This window comes from Cryptomeria japonica, chromosome 8, assembly GCF_030272615.1.
Source record: "Cryptomeria japonica chromosome 8, Sugi_1.0, whole genome shotgun sequence".
NCBI lineage: Eukaryota > Viridiplantae > Streptophyta > Pinopsida > Cupressales > Cupressaceae > Cryptomeria > Cryptomeria japonica.
This window is the reverse complement of record NC_081412.1, coordinates 583,668,851-583,684,467: the sequence shown is the minus strand read 5'-3', so window position 1 is coordinate 583,684,467 and position 15,617 is coordinate 583,668,851. Positions and strand designations below refer to the sequence as shown.

Genomic DNA, 15,617 nt, shown 5'->3' with positions numbered 1-15,617 from the left:
CAAATGCTGGACTGGAAGAGGTCGTCCCTGATGATGCTGGACCGGAGAAGGCCGTCCTTGTTGATGCTAGACTGGAGAAGGTCGTCCTTGTTGATGCTGGACTGGAGAAGGTCGTCCTTGTCTTGGCTTGATCTTCTTTCATCTACAAAAACAAATCAAAAGATGATTAAGGACATAATAAATTCATTTCAACATAGTATTTCACACCTTAAATCATCAACAAAAGATATTAAAATGAAGTTAGTTCAAGACTCCTTCCAAGGACAGGCCCTATAAGAATTTCGCCCTGGACCCTCTGGAAGGGTCAAGAGCGAATTTTGCATTTTTGGACAAATTCCATCATGTCTCTACTCCAAAATGTCTTCCAAGGCAAGCATACGCTATCCTTCTCCTCACCAAAGGCTAGGAATCTACAACCTGGCCTTCCTCATGGGCAAACTAGGTGATTTGGGGAATTTCGCTCTGAACCCTCTGGAAGGGTCAGGAGCAAAATTCCTTCTTTAGGCTTCATTTTACACTTCCTTCACTTCAATTCATCTGGACTCCCCCACATTAAATCCACTTCCCAACTTGGCAACATTGGTTTGATCTTCACAAGGCCAAAAGGTCAAATTTGCTCAAAACCTAGCCAAGGACAGGACCCATCCAGAATTTCGCTTTGGACCCTCTGGAAGGGTCAGGAGCGAAATTCCAGTTTTAGCTCAAAATATGCATCTTTGATGGTCAAGAGTCTATCCAAGGCAATCCAAATGGTATCTCTCACCCTTGTTTAGGCCTGACTTCACTCAAATCTTGAGGAAAAAGGTGGTTTTAGGGTTTTTCGCTTTGGACCCTTTGGAAGGGTCAGGAGCGAAAATTATGACTTGAGCTTACTCCTTCATCATTTGTCCTCAATCAACTTCAACAAGGCAAGAACATCTCTCCTCGCACCCATCCAAGCCATGAAAACCTAACGTTTGACTAGACTTGCAAGGAAAATAGGTGGTTTTAAGATTTCCGCTCTGGACCCTTTGGAAGGGTCAGGAGCGAAAATCACTTTTTGGCTCAATTCCTTCAAGTTTGATAATCATTGCTAAGTCAAAGACATGCCTAAAGACACCTCTAATCTTGACCCACACTAAAGACATGCATAAATTTGAGGGAAAAGATAGGTTTTGAGAAAATTCGCTCTGGACCCTTTGGAAGGGTCAGGAGCGAAAATCTCATTCTTGGCTTGATTCTCCATTTCTTCAACTCCAATCCACTCTAGAAGACAACTAGACATCATTCTTCACCCAAGGGATAAGGTCTTAAGCCAAAACAAGGTCAAAAGAATAGGCTTGCAAGGAATTTCGCTCTGGACCCTTTAGAAGGGTCAGGAGCGAAATTCACCTTCTTGGCTAGAATCCTTCATTTTTTCAAAGCTCTCACACATTTCCAAAGTCCAAACACGTCCATCCTTCCTTTCAAGATGCTCTGCAAATCAAAATTTGGTCAAACTAGGGAGGAAATGAGCTTTAGGAAGATTTTCGCTCTGGACCCTTTGGAAGGGTCAGGAGCGAAAATCTCATTTTAGGCTTGATCACTCACTTTTCCAACTTCAAACCATCTCAAGAAGCAAACTTAGATCATTTTCCACCTAAGGGACAAGGTTTCAAACTCAAACGAGGTGGCAAATGAAGTTTATGATGAATTTCGCTCTGGACCCTTTGGAAGGGTCAGGAGCGAAATTCATCTTCTTGACTAAAATCCTTCATCTTTCAATCTTGACAAGGCTAGAACATTCAAAAATACCTTCAAACATGCCTTAGGAACTAGAAATTTGGCCTTGATAAGTGAGAATTTGAGGTCTTCTAGGATTTTTCACTCTGGACCCTTTGGAAGGGTCAGGAGCAAAATCCCTATTCTTGGTCAAGATCCTGACTTCATTTTCACATTTCTTCATTCAAACAAGCGCTTTACCTTCATTCAAGCCTGGGAATGCGTTAGTTCTAGGTTTTGGTCAAAGTAGAATGTCTTATGGAGAATTTCGCTCTGGACCCTTTGGAAGGGTCAGGAGCGAAATTTGACATTTTGGACTCTCTGTCAGGATCATTTTATGGAATATAACATTTAAGTATAAGAATACTTTAAGTTATATTCCATATATACTTCCAGGATGTTTGAGAGTGGTTTCGGACCTCCAAGAGTTATATTGCAAAATCTAGTTTTTGGAGGATTCTTCAGTTTTCCAGATAGTCAAATTTCAGGATCAGGACATTCCAGACTTAGCCAAATTTCAGGATCAGGGCATTCCAAACTTAGCCAAATTTCAGGGTATTTGAAGATCAGGATGACATTCCAAACTTCATCACTCACCAACTTGACCTAGCTCGGACCTTCAAGAATGATACCCACTCACAAAGCAAGACACAATTAGCGACAAGAGCAAAACCAGGCCCTAAGGAAGACTCTCAAAGAAACCCTAATTCTGGGGCCCCATCGACTAACCCTGGCTCAAGCAAAGCCTGCTATCCAGTTGATCCCCTGGCGACACTCGAAAAGCAAAGGCTAACAGACAAACCCTAAACACCTAGAAAACACACCCCAGAAGGCAAAAGGCAGGGGTCCCCATTTGCAATGAGGCGATGTATGAATACATCACAACATGTTCCCGACATAGAACTCAACCTTCTCTCTGTCAATCAAATTATGAGACACTCTCCTTGGCTTGATGTGGTGTTCAATTCACACAAGTGCAGCATTGTTGATCAGGAGACTCACTATAGTTGTTGTGGGGATTGAGGATCATGGTATTTATAGACTTGTTGACACTGGTGATTCTCAAGAACATGCCATGGCAGCCAAAAGTTCTTCCATCAACAACCTCTGGCATCAGTGATATGAGCATCTGAATATACACTATCTTTCACAGCTTGTTTGAGAGGATCTGGTTATTGGCCTACCTAAGATTCAGACTCAAAATCGTGTTCATGGAGCTTGTCAAGCTGGAAAGCAACATCAAACTCCATTTACGGATGGAGATTCTTGGCAAGCTTCTAAGGTATTGCAATTGGTTCATGCTGACATTTGTAGTCTGACGAACACTCCTTCATTTACTGGGTCTAGGTATTTCTTGCTATTTGTTGATGATTTTAGTCAAAAAATGTGGGTGTACTTTCTTAAACAAAAATCAGAGGTGTTTGGTATGTTTCAGAAGTTTAAGGCCTTAGTAGAAAAGGAGTCTGGTCAGCAAATAATAACTCTTAGGTCAAATAATGGGGGGGATTTTTGTTCTTCTGAGATGGCTCAGTCTATGTTGGAACATAGAACTGTTCCAAAGAAGTTTTGGGTAGAAGCAGTCTACACTGCTATCTATCTTTTGAACCAGTCTCCCACACAAGCCGTGAAGAAGGCGGCTTCAAAGGAAGCTTGGTCTAGCAGGAAGCCCAAAATCAGTCACCTAAAAGTCTTTGGCTCTACAGCTTATGTTTGGATTCTAGATGCTAAGCGCACAAAGCTAGATTCTAAGAGTTAGAAACTCAGGTTCACCAGGTACAATGATAATCACAAAGGTTACCGGCTAATTGATGTAGACACTGATCGCCTCATATTCAATCGAGATGTTGTCTTTGATGAAAAACAAGGGCCTTTTCAGCTCTCTTCTCTTGTTTTGAACCATGAGGATCAGCCTCTGAAGGCTAAGGATTTGGGTGTTCGTCTTCCTTTAGGTCCACCTAATGGGAGGGATTCAGCAAACTCTGACTCTAAAGTTGTGGAGTCTCCCCGACATGTTGCACCACCCAACTTTCCTCAATAGAATCTTGAGCAGCATCCTAATGACTTTGTTATTGACATTCCTGGTGATATTAATCCACCTGTTTTAGATGTTGGTGCTTCTACTCTCCAACCTAAGTGGTGGGCCAAGACTATTGGTGATCTTCATGATGATGAGCTCATTGAGGGTAGATTGTCTCAAAACAAGAGCAAGCAACAGCATACAGTTAATTTTGCTCTCATGGCCAACATTCATAGTGTTTATGAGCCTCAGACATATTCAGAGGCTAAAGGTATACCTGAGTGGGAATAGACTATGGAAGTTGAACACCGTAGTCTTCTAAAGAGCAACACTTGGGTCTTCTTTGATCTTCCACCTGGGAAGAAACCCATTGGCTGCAAATGGGTGCATAAAGTTAAGTATAAGGCTGATGTAACCCTTGATAAGTACAAGGCTCGGCTAGTTGCTAGAGGGTTCTCACAGAAAGAGGGCATTGACTATGAGGAGACTTTTGCTCCTACAGCCAAAATGAGTGCAATTCAGCTTGTCCTTGCCATGTCAACCCAGTTTGGTTGGAAAGTCCATCAAATGGATGTCAAGAGTGCATTCCTCAATGGTGAGTTGCAAGATGTCTATATGATGCAGCCTCCGAGATTTAAGGTTGCTGGAAAAGAACAACAGGTATCCAAGCTGATGAAAGCACTCTATGGCTTGAAACAAACTCCTTAGGCTTGGTAAATAAAAATTGATAAGTACCTCAGTGATCAAGGCTTTCACAGGAGTCCTTTCGATTCCAATCTGTATGTGAAAACTACTGGTGGTGATATTCTTCTACTTGTCATCTATGTTGATGATCTGATTATCACTGGGAATTCAGCACCTTTGATCGAGCATCAAACAGAGTTTGTGCCAGTCCTTTGACATGACAGACTTGGGAATTTTGCATTACTACTTAGGTGTTGAGGTTTGGCAAACTGATGGCAGTATCTTTATCTCTCAGTCGAAGTATGCCAAAAGTCTCCTTGATAAGTTTCGGATGCACGATTGCAAACCTACCTCTACACCTATGGAGAAACAGCTAAAGCTATCAATCTAATTCACCTATGATGGATGAATCCACGTTCAAGAAACTAGTGGGCAATCTCATCTATCTCACCGCCACTAGACCTAACCTAAGTTATTTTGTGAGTTTCCTCTCTCACTTCATGACAGCCCCTACCTCTAAACACTGGGTTGCAGCGAAGCATGTGCTGAGATATGTGAAGGGCACTTATGACTTTGGCATTCTGTATGGCAAAAGAAAAGATCCTAGACTCATTGGTTTCACAGACTTAGATTGGGTAGGTTTTCTTGATGACAGGAAATCTAAATCTGGGTATGTCTTCAGTCTAGGAACAGGTGAAGTCACATGGACCAGCAAGAAGCAGCAGGCGGTAGCTCTTTCCTCGACAGAAGTAGAATATCGGGGAACTGTTAAAGCAGCTTGTGAGGCAATTTGGCTTCAAAGGATGCTTTCAGACATTCAAATGTCTCAAGCAGGGCCTTCACCCCTCTATTGTGACAATCAAGGGGTGCTCAAACTAGCCAAAAATCCGGTCTTCCATGAAAGAACCAAGCATGTTGAGATTTATCGTCATTTCATCAAACAGCTTGTTGAAGACGGATCAATTCAGTTGCAGCATGTTCCAACTAAGGATTAGAGTGCAGACATCCTCACCAAGTTTCTAAAGCCCAGACAAGTTTGTAAAATTTAGGGGACAACTTGGTGTGGTTGACAGATTGACCATTAAGGGAGGGTATTACATTAATATTAACATTTCTTAATCTTTAATGGTCAATAATGTATTTTAGGTGTAATATTAGTTAAATTAGCTTCTTTCTAATTTTGTTCTCGGTAAACGATTGTTTCTTGAAACGTTGTATTTGTAATTGCCTATATGTACATTCAATTCTTTTAATAAAATAATGCAATTACCATCATTTCAAAAATATAAGGAAAAGAGATATATGTTTGAACTTTTTGCTCCCATCTAGCACTATACCATCATCAAATATTAAAATTAAGTAGACTTTCCAAGCAAAGTAGCCATGTTCTCATAAAGGCTTAAGTACTTGTTGTGACATTTTCACACATCACCCCGTTGCAAATGGGGACCCCCTCTTTTTGCCGAATAAACCAAGTCTTTTGTGGTCAATGTCATTTCCGACCCTAAGGAATGAGTTATAAGGTCTTGTTGATTTAGATTCTGACCTTTGGAGGTGATGAAATGCCTAAGTATGGAATGGATTTTAAAGAGTATAAAGCCTTAACAATCTCAATATTGTCATCAAGTCGAGAATTAGGGTTTTGATGTATTGAAACATGCATTGTGCTTATAGCTTTATCCTTCGAACTTTGCATTTTGCTAACTATGAACTTGATTGATACTTGTACTTCACAACGTTTCCTTGTCTTTTTCGGGTACATTGCAGGGAGCAAAACTTTGGATGCCAAGAAGAGGACATCATTAAGTATCATCATACAAGGAAGAGATTGTGATGATAGAATAAAGAATGCATAGGCAAAGGAATGGAATGATAAATATTTGGCTAAATGCCAAGATAATCCTGAAAACTGATATGAAGAAATGAAAGAGAAACAGCCAAAATTTGGCTAAGTCTGGAAAAATTCCTCCCTGGGGGTGAAAATGCGCTCCTAATCAAGGAATTCAGTGTTTGATGATATAATGACTTGGAATGATGAAAATTGATAAAAGGAGAGCTTGGAAAAAGTCAGCATGAAAGATTCAGTGTTGCAACGTAAAATATTTCCAAGTTAGAAATTGCTGGCAGCAAAGGATAAATCAAAATGAAAAGGAAAATTTTGGCTAAGGCAAGGAAAATTCCTCCTTACCCATTAATTTGCACCCAAGTCTAAGAATCCCTCACCATGGAGGATTTGCACCATCACCATAAATTCCCCCTCCACCCCTAAATTGCACCCAAGGAAGTAGTTCAGCACATCAACAAGATCTCCTCAGGGTCTTATTTGCACTCAAGGAGGAAGTTTGTGGCAATGTCAAGATTCTCTCCCAATGACAACATTCTTCCTTAGCCTCTAATTTGCGCTCTGAAAGTCAGTACAAGGCAGGAAGCAAGAATTTCTTCCAAGGCGAGGAAAAATACTTCAAAGGGCCTAGCAGTGATGATTTATGAGTGCTTTTGACAAACTTACTATTTTTAGCAAGTCTACTTTTCGTAAATTTCACTAGGTCTCCGTTTGGCCTAATTTTGAGTTTGGACACTATTTTAAGCAGTTTCTATTTTTGGGCTACAAATGAATGTCGCCAATGAAGGAACGGGAGTATCCAAATCCAAGACCGGTGAAATGAATGACTGAAGCAAAAATAATGAAAATTCGACTAAGGCAATGAAATTTTAGTTAAGGCATGGAAAGATCCTCCACCCTCAAATTGCGCCCAAGGAAGCCTCCTAGAGCACAAATCTCAAGGAGGGAAGGATTCTTCCTCAATTCAACAATCCTCCACCTCCAAAATGCGCCAAAGAATCCTCCATGGGCAGAAGGATTCTTCCTCAAGTCCAAAATTCTTCCTTCAGGGTCAAAGTGCGCCCATGCACTCAAATGGCATAAAACCCAAAATTTGGCTAAGTATGGAGAAATTCCTTCTCCCGGGCTCAAATGTGCTCAATAACTCAGTGATATGGAGCAAGATTTGGTTAAGCATGGAGAAATTCCTTGACCCCCTCCAAAATGCACCCACCTCTCAAATGGCATGAAATGATCAAAATTTGATTGAGTGTGGAGAAATTCCTTCTCCCAGGCTTAGGTGCACTCATGAGCGCAACTCCACATTTTGTCACAAGGACAAATCCTCCTCCAATGCCCAAGTGCACTCTCTAGCATAAATCCTCTCCTCTGCCAAGGATAGACATCAAAGGACAAGAATCCCTCCCCATGTCTAGAATGCGCCCATGGAAGAGAGGTGACCGGAGACATAAAATTGAAGTTCCTAAGGAGATATTTTGATATAACATGGCATTCTTGACAAGTCAGAAAATGATAAAACATCAAGGATTCATCTATCCAATCCAAAGACAACATTAGGACATCAGGAAGCATGGAGACCCAGGGTGAAGAAGTCTAATTCAAGACAATCCAGTTCAAGGCATTCAAGGTTCAAGACCTCAAAGATTAAAGTTCAAGTACAAATGTAGAATGAAGAATTTCCTCCAGAAATCCAAGATCAAAAGTCAGAAGGAAAAGTCTCAAGGAATGACAGTCATCGACAAGGATAAATATTCCAAGAAGGTGAATTCCCAAACCCAAGTACGTGGAAAGAAGGAAATGATCAAAAATAATTTCAGAAGAGTTAATCAAAGTTAGAACCTTGGTCCAACGGATGCAATTTGGGAATGTACTCCAGCACAATCAATCAAAATGGAATATTCTTCGTGATGAGTTACCGGGTCCACATGACATCCAACATGCTGAGGTGGCACCCCGTCACCTTCTCCAGCCATTCAAATGTCTCCCATTTGACATGACCAGATTCAATGAACTCGACTTATCTAAGAGAGCTTCTAGAAGGTGTTGACAATATTTTATTATTGGTGTATATTCGAAAGGACACGTGTCCCCAAATGTAATTTTCTCATTGGTTGATTTGGCCCCACTTTTTTGTGCCACAAAAGCTACCATTAGTAAAACCCTAATTAGGGTACCATCTTGCAATCTTGACCCTTGATTTCAAATCAATCTTGGTCATTCATTTGTGGGAGGAGCTCTATAAAAGGCCATGCCTTCTCATTTCTAATTTTCATAGTTAGCTCATTAGAAGCAGAGAGCTCTTGCTCCTTAAAGCGTAGAGTAGGAGGAGGAGAAGTGTAATGTCCCCTTCTCCTCAGTGACCACACGAGAGTTGACTAGCATATTTCACGTCATCCCGATAAACTAATTAGGAAATATAAGGGATGATATGCTGGTCACATCATTAATTTCTAAAAGGTGGAGAAATAAAAGGTGGAATATTATTTTATGGGATCTTATATTATTATTTGGTGAGAAAAGTTACTTTATGTTATAAAATAGAATCATAAAAGTAAAGTTACTTTATTTATAAAAATGATAATAAATTCATAAAGTGACTATATAAGGAGTAAATAAAATAAAGTGATTTTTAATCCCACATTGAGAGTGGAAGCTCACCAATGGTTTGGGAAGTCTTTATAAAGGAGCCTCGTCCTTCTCCAAGGGGGATATTATGTGATTGTTTGATACTTGACATGTTTGGAAATGATTGTAGAATTGAGTATGTGTTGCATGTATTGTTTGTAAATTTGAGTAATTGCAGCATCAAATGCTATTGTAATAAGTGCCAAAATTCACCATTCCAATGGTAACATACAAGGGTCTACAATTCTGTTATTTTCATTTATTGCACGGTCTTATCGTTGCATGCACAAGAATATTCAAGATATGAAATAAACAAGCATATATCTAAACAAATTCATAAATTCCATCAAAATTCAGACAATAGGATATTTCAAGAAGACATTGTTGCATATGACTGGAGAAATAAAATTTGATACATTGAAGATATGGTGGATTCTTGTCTATTTCATATTGCATGATGTTCCTTCAATTTCTCAAATTGTTACAAGTGCTGTAAAAAACCTCAACTAATGTATTTGCTGATAAATAAAATTCTCAGAGTTTGTAAGGATGTGTTGGGAAAAAACAAATTAATTGTTATTTTACTGAAACTCAGACATCCATATTCCATAATTCTGTAACTACAACTGTTCAGTTCATAAGGTTTAATTCTGTATAATTTTCACAGTTGGCATACATGGTCTCTACACTCAATGCACATGAGGAATCTGTACATTTAAATTAAGCATTCAATCAGTTAATTGGGAGGGTTCATGGTGCACCTGATAGATAAACGGTGGTCGCCAATGATGCATTAGATGTTGATGCCAAACTTGTTGCCGAACTCTACCATAGGCTCGTCATATATTCTTCAACGACGGGACAGAGGAAAGCACCCACGGTAGCAGATAGATTACCCAGAATTTGTACCACTGAAAGCCTTCGTATACGAACTAGACAAAAGCATGGTGTCTTCATGGTATGCGTATTATCTGGTAGCACTGACAAGCATCTCCACAGGTTAACCGAAGCCTCCACGCCACTTCACGGCATTACCAGTTAGAACCAGCTTAATATTCACACGCCGTAATCCCGATATCAGGTTACAAAAGCACAGAGAAACAGTTTGCATTGAGTGCCAGGTTTGGTTCATGCACCAAGTTCTTCGACGGTAGCATACTGTTGACGTGTATTTTGTACACTATCAAACACAGAATAAAATACCTAAGGGTACCTTATCCTCTCTTGAATAAAGCCTCTGATTGTTGAAGATATCGCGAAAAAGGATCAATCAGGATGACTCCAAGGTTCTTGTATGTAGGGTCGCTACGTGTGGATAAGCTCTCTGTGGTATGATGTGATTTGCTGGAATCACAAGGGGACTTACATTTGATGATTGAACTTCTGATTTGCTTTGAATATTGCTGGACACAGGATTTTACTAACTTTGACTTGAAAAAAGGAAAAAAGATGAGGGCGAAGAGAGGATCTAATCCTAATACTAAGAATGTAGGAGCAATGATTGATCTTTGATGAAACTCTAACTAGGTCTTGTTTTGACATCGCAGGACCATCTCCACAAGGCTAGTGCGATCTTCGAAGGAAAGCTTTATGATGTTCAAATCATCACTGCAGGCATAGACACCATCAGGTTGATGCATATCAATGAAGAAGCGACAATTGAAGTTAAGCTTAAGCTGAATGATTCCAGTTGACTACACAAGGCAAGTCTACAATCAACAAACTGCTAGTAGTATGGATATACGAATTCCACCATCAATCAAGCACATTTCTTCCACTCATCTAATAACATGAAATCAAATATGAGAAGTATAAAGACCATGCAAATTGTTGAATCGACCCATAAATTTCACCATTTCTTTAATGAAGTTACAAGTCTTTTACAACAACATCTTGGCAACAATCTTTGTCTTCTCTCTCTACTCTACTCTAATTGCTATTCTCTCTCTATCTTCTAACTGCTTCCAACTATTCCTAACTATTCTAACTATTGCTAATTCTCCGCTATCTATTCTCTTTACAAAATGAAATGCCAGGGCTTATATAGTGCCCTCAATACAATTCGATGGCTTAGATCAATTCGAGATCAATGGCTAAGATTTTACAATGAAAACCCTAATTAGGGTTTGTTACAACCATTACATAACATTTAATGCTTGACCAATGATAAAATTGTATTGCTTGGACACATGTCCTCTCTAGAAAATTCGACCAATGAATAGCCGGGGTAGGTACATAGAAGTTTGTGCCACCTTCCATGAGTTAGGTACATTGAATCTGGAAATGCTGAGGTGGACCAAACTGACTGGATGAGCGATGACTGGGATGCCACCTTGTCTGACACTTGTAACTTGGTAGATATTCAACTTAATGTTGTTGAGAAGCTAGCTTTAATTAATTCGTCTGGAACTATTTGCTTCCTCAACGAACCCTTGTTCTAACTTCTTGTGTCCTTGATTTGCAGGATGATGATGTACCTCGCCTTGGAATGCTGGATTGGAAGAGGTCGCCCTTGATGACGTTAGTCCAAAGAAGGCCGTCCTTGTCGATGCTAGGCTGGATCGAAGAAGGTCGTCCTTGTCCTCGCTTGATCGTCATTGTCCTTGCTTGATCGTCCTTGAGGAGAGTCTTCCGACTTGTAGATCTTTCGAGCTTGGAGTCGCCATCTTGATACCTACACAACATTTCAAAATTAGTAATATATCTTGAAATCTAAAAATTAAACTTTAAAAGGAAGATTCGAGATTTTAATTTAGGAAACCTCATGATAAATCTTGAGTTATCATTTCCTAATTTAGGATTTTCAAAGCAAAATTTAAATCTTCAAAAAATGGTGCCAAGGTGATTACGCCATACCTCCACTTGGGAATTAATTATAAAAAATGATGCAAAAATAGGAGAATTCGCTAGGCAAAATGTAGATCAAGACTCCCTTTAGCAAAATGCGCCCCCTTTAGCTTGGAAAAGAACTCCATCTTCCACTAGCTTCTTCAAGATCTGGAAATTCGCCTTCAAATACCTTCAAAACATCTGGAATTTATCCTCCAATCTAGCAAGAAATACGCCTCTCCAATAGCCTTCAAGATGAATTTCGCCCTCCTTAGTCTCCACACTTGGTAGAAATTCGCTCCACACAAGCTAGATTTCGCACCTCCTTCCTTGCTCCTCCAAATCGCATTTGAAATGATGAGTGAATGATGGATTAAAATCGCTCAACACACCTCTCTTATATAGGCGCTCACCATTTCATTATCCATAGGCCGACTTGGTAAAATAGAACCAAAAATAAACAAAATTAATAAAAGGAGAAGGCCGACTTTATAAAAACATTAAATAATACCCCAAGCGCCCTCCCTTTTTATTTAATTTAATAATTAATCAATTTTAAATGCCTTTATAATTAAAATTTTGATTTTTTAGGCTCAAAATTAATTATTAAATACCATGCGCTTTTATTAAATGCCAAAAATATTTCAAGGTTTTATCGAATTTTAGCATTTAATGTATTTCAACATTTATTGGCGCCAAAACATGAGAGATGTAAGGGATACAAACCACATCGCTCTGGTCCCTCGGAGAGGGACAGGAGCGATTATACATTTAGGTCCTCCATCTTGCATTTTTCACGTTTGAAACTTCATCTCCTACATCCAAACTGGGATCTTCATTCGTAACTTGATGCTTGATCGATTCTATTTTGTAAATGAATGCCTCTTAGAACCATTATCGCCCTGGTCCTTGACTGAAGGACAGGAGCGAACCTTGCATTTAGCTCAAATTTGCCAACCTTTTGTCGTTAACCTCTCGTTCATCATCTTCTTAAAGATATTTTCAACCTTGTGTAACCTTGCCCTGACGTAATTTTTTGAAGGAAATGACCAGTTTAGTAGAAATCGCCCTGGTCCTTGACTGAAGGACAGGAGCGAACTTGCATCTTTGCTTAAGTTAGTCACCTTTTGACGTTTGGTTCCTTGTCCATCATCCTTCCAAGGACATATTCGATCTTGTATAACTTTGCCTTGGCGTGGTTTTTTTTTTGGAAGGGATGATGGTCTTCATAGAAATCGCTCTGGTCCTTGACTGAAGGACAGGAGCGAACCTTTGTTCCTTGGGCTAATCCTTGTTCTTATCAACTTTCGATTGTCTTCAAAGTATAAAATGGTGTCTCTTACTCCTTCTTGAACGTTTGAAATGGAAGTGACATCTCAAAATTAAGTATACTTGGACATTTCGCTCTGGTCCCTAGGAGAGGGACAGGAGCGAACTTGGGTAATTTCATCACTTTTCATGGTCCTTGCAACTTTGTTCTTCTTCGAAGCGTTCCAAACATCATCGCCCCCTTGTACCTTGGCCTGGATTTATTAAAATTCGAAGGGGAAGTCTAAATAACCAAGATTTCGCCCTGGTCCTTGACTGAAGGACAGGAGCGAACTTTCATTTGTAGGCTCAATCATTCTTTGCCAACGTTTAAAACTATCTTCAATGGATCCGCTATGCTCCCCTTCACTCATCTTTGACATGGAATTTGCTTCAACTTGGTGAGAAATTTGTCTTAGGAAGAAATCGCTCTGGTTCCTTGGAGAGGGACAGGAGCGCCTAGGACAAAATAGGCTTCACTGGCGTCTTGCACTCTTCAAAATTATATTCAATAGATTCGTTACGCCTCCTTTTACTTGCCTCAAACTTAAAAAACTCATTTCACTTCGCCAAAACTTGTCTTATAAGAAAATCGCTCTGGTCCCTGAGAGAGGGACGGGAGCTATCATTGAAATTCGCCCTGGTCCCTGGCAGAGGGACAGGAGCGATTTTGCTTCTAGGGCCAATTTTCTCCTTCGAGGTACAATCAAATTATATTCAACGAGTAAAATGTACCTCCCTTGTCCTTCTCAAATCGCGAAATCGTTCAAATCTTTCAAGGACAAGGCAATTTTGGATTTCAAGCTTCGGTCCTTCAGTGAGGGACAGGAGCGATTTGTCTTCATAGCATGTTTCCTTGTTTGCAAATTTCTTCAAATTATATTCAATGGACAAAAGATGTCCTCCTTTACCTCTTCCAATCCAAAAATCGCCTTAGTCCTGCAAGGATAGTTGAATTTTAAGAAACAAGCTCTGGTCCTTCAGTGAGGGACAGGAGCGATTTTTGTCCTTGAGGTCAAAATCTCAACTTTTCATTGCAAACGGCTAAATCCTGGCGTTCCATCATGTTGATTTCACCTTCCATTGCGTCCTTGACGCTTCAATTTGATCAAAATGAGGTCAAAATGGTCTAAGTAAGTCATTTCGCCCTGGTCCCTGACTAAGGGACAGGAGAGTTTTGACTTTAAACTTTAAAAATTTGCCATTTTGAGTCTCAAAAAATCTTCTAAATCTTTCGATTCGTGTTCAACTGCATCTCCTGGCAACCCTACACAAGACAAATGAAATAAATTAATAACCAAGATGCATAAAATATCATTTTCGCCCTGGTCCCTGGTTGAGGGACAGGAGCGAACTTTCACTTCCATAGGCCAAAATACCAAGATTTTAAGACTTCAGTCACTTCACAAGGCAAAATTAGGCCATTTCCAATGCCTGGGATCAATTATCAAAATTTCCAAAATTTGGTCAAAATCACTCAAACAAAATTTCAAAATTCCATCATTAACACTTAGGCAAAATTTGGACTTGCATTCAAAATTCCGACTGAACCTAGACAGATTCATTTGACCTCCTGATAGATTCACCCCATTTCAAAATTGCAACCTACGCGAGGATGCTCAACAATCCCCTTCAAAATTGACTGGACTCTGGCTTGAAAACATCTAAATAGAAACCCTAAGGCTTAACCCTAGTCCAGACGACTCGCTCACCTATCCAAAACCCTAAAAAAAGCAGAGAGAGAAACAGGCAAAACCGAGCAAAAAAAAGAGGGGGTCCCCATTTTAATGGGGTGATGTGTGAAAACGTCACAACACATACCCAGTCTCGCAGTGGAGGAAAATGCACAGACCCGCATCATAACTCACAGGAGTCATTCCGAAAAGAAATTCACGCTGTTCCCATGAATAATAATTCCGCTCCAGAATCACACGACCAATAGGCCAGTCTTCCAACTGACGAAAGGCAGAAAGTTTTAGACGTGTATCCTTACACGCAGGCTTCACAATCTCACATTCTTCTCCCCCCATTCCCAAATCTCTTCCTCCTTAAATCAATCCCAGAGGTAGTTTCCGAACTGAATCGAACCAACCAAATAAGTCTATTCCCATTACTTAGAACTAATGATAAACTATCAAGTAGTTTAGGAACTTATTAATTAATTTATATTAACAAATGGGTAATTAATATTACAAAAATCACTTATTAATTAATTAATTTATATTAGTGAATTGAAAACTAATATAAAAGAATTAATATGCTAGTCTAGTCTAGACTTAGACTTAGAATTTATTAGGGGATATTACAAGTGCATTGATGTTAATGGAGAATGTGACAATGTTTGATGAATTTCAATGGTTCATACTTTTTGCACTTAGATGATTTCTATTTGCAGTGTAAAGTTAGCCTGAGCCTTTTTTTTATATGGGTGCTTAACTTCGATCATTGAATGTACATTGTTCGTTATGATGGTGTTCATTATGATATGAAAATCTTTTGCATAACCCTTGGAAGATTGCACCAGTTCTTGTGGAGTTGTAGTTGATCTTGGCGAAGCAGAACTTGGTTTAT

General features: G+C 39.6%; 1 protein-coding gene across 1 annotated transcript in view; it reads right to left on the bottom strand.

Moving 5' to 3' along the window:
* LOC131054657 (tropinone reductase homolog At5g06060) overlaps positions 1-15,617 on the bottom strand; it is a 78,079-nt gene that overhangs the window by 35,490 nt on the left and 26,972 nt on the right. The window lies entirely within an intron of this gene.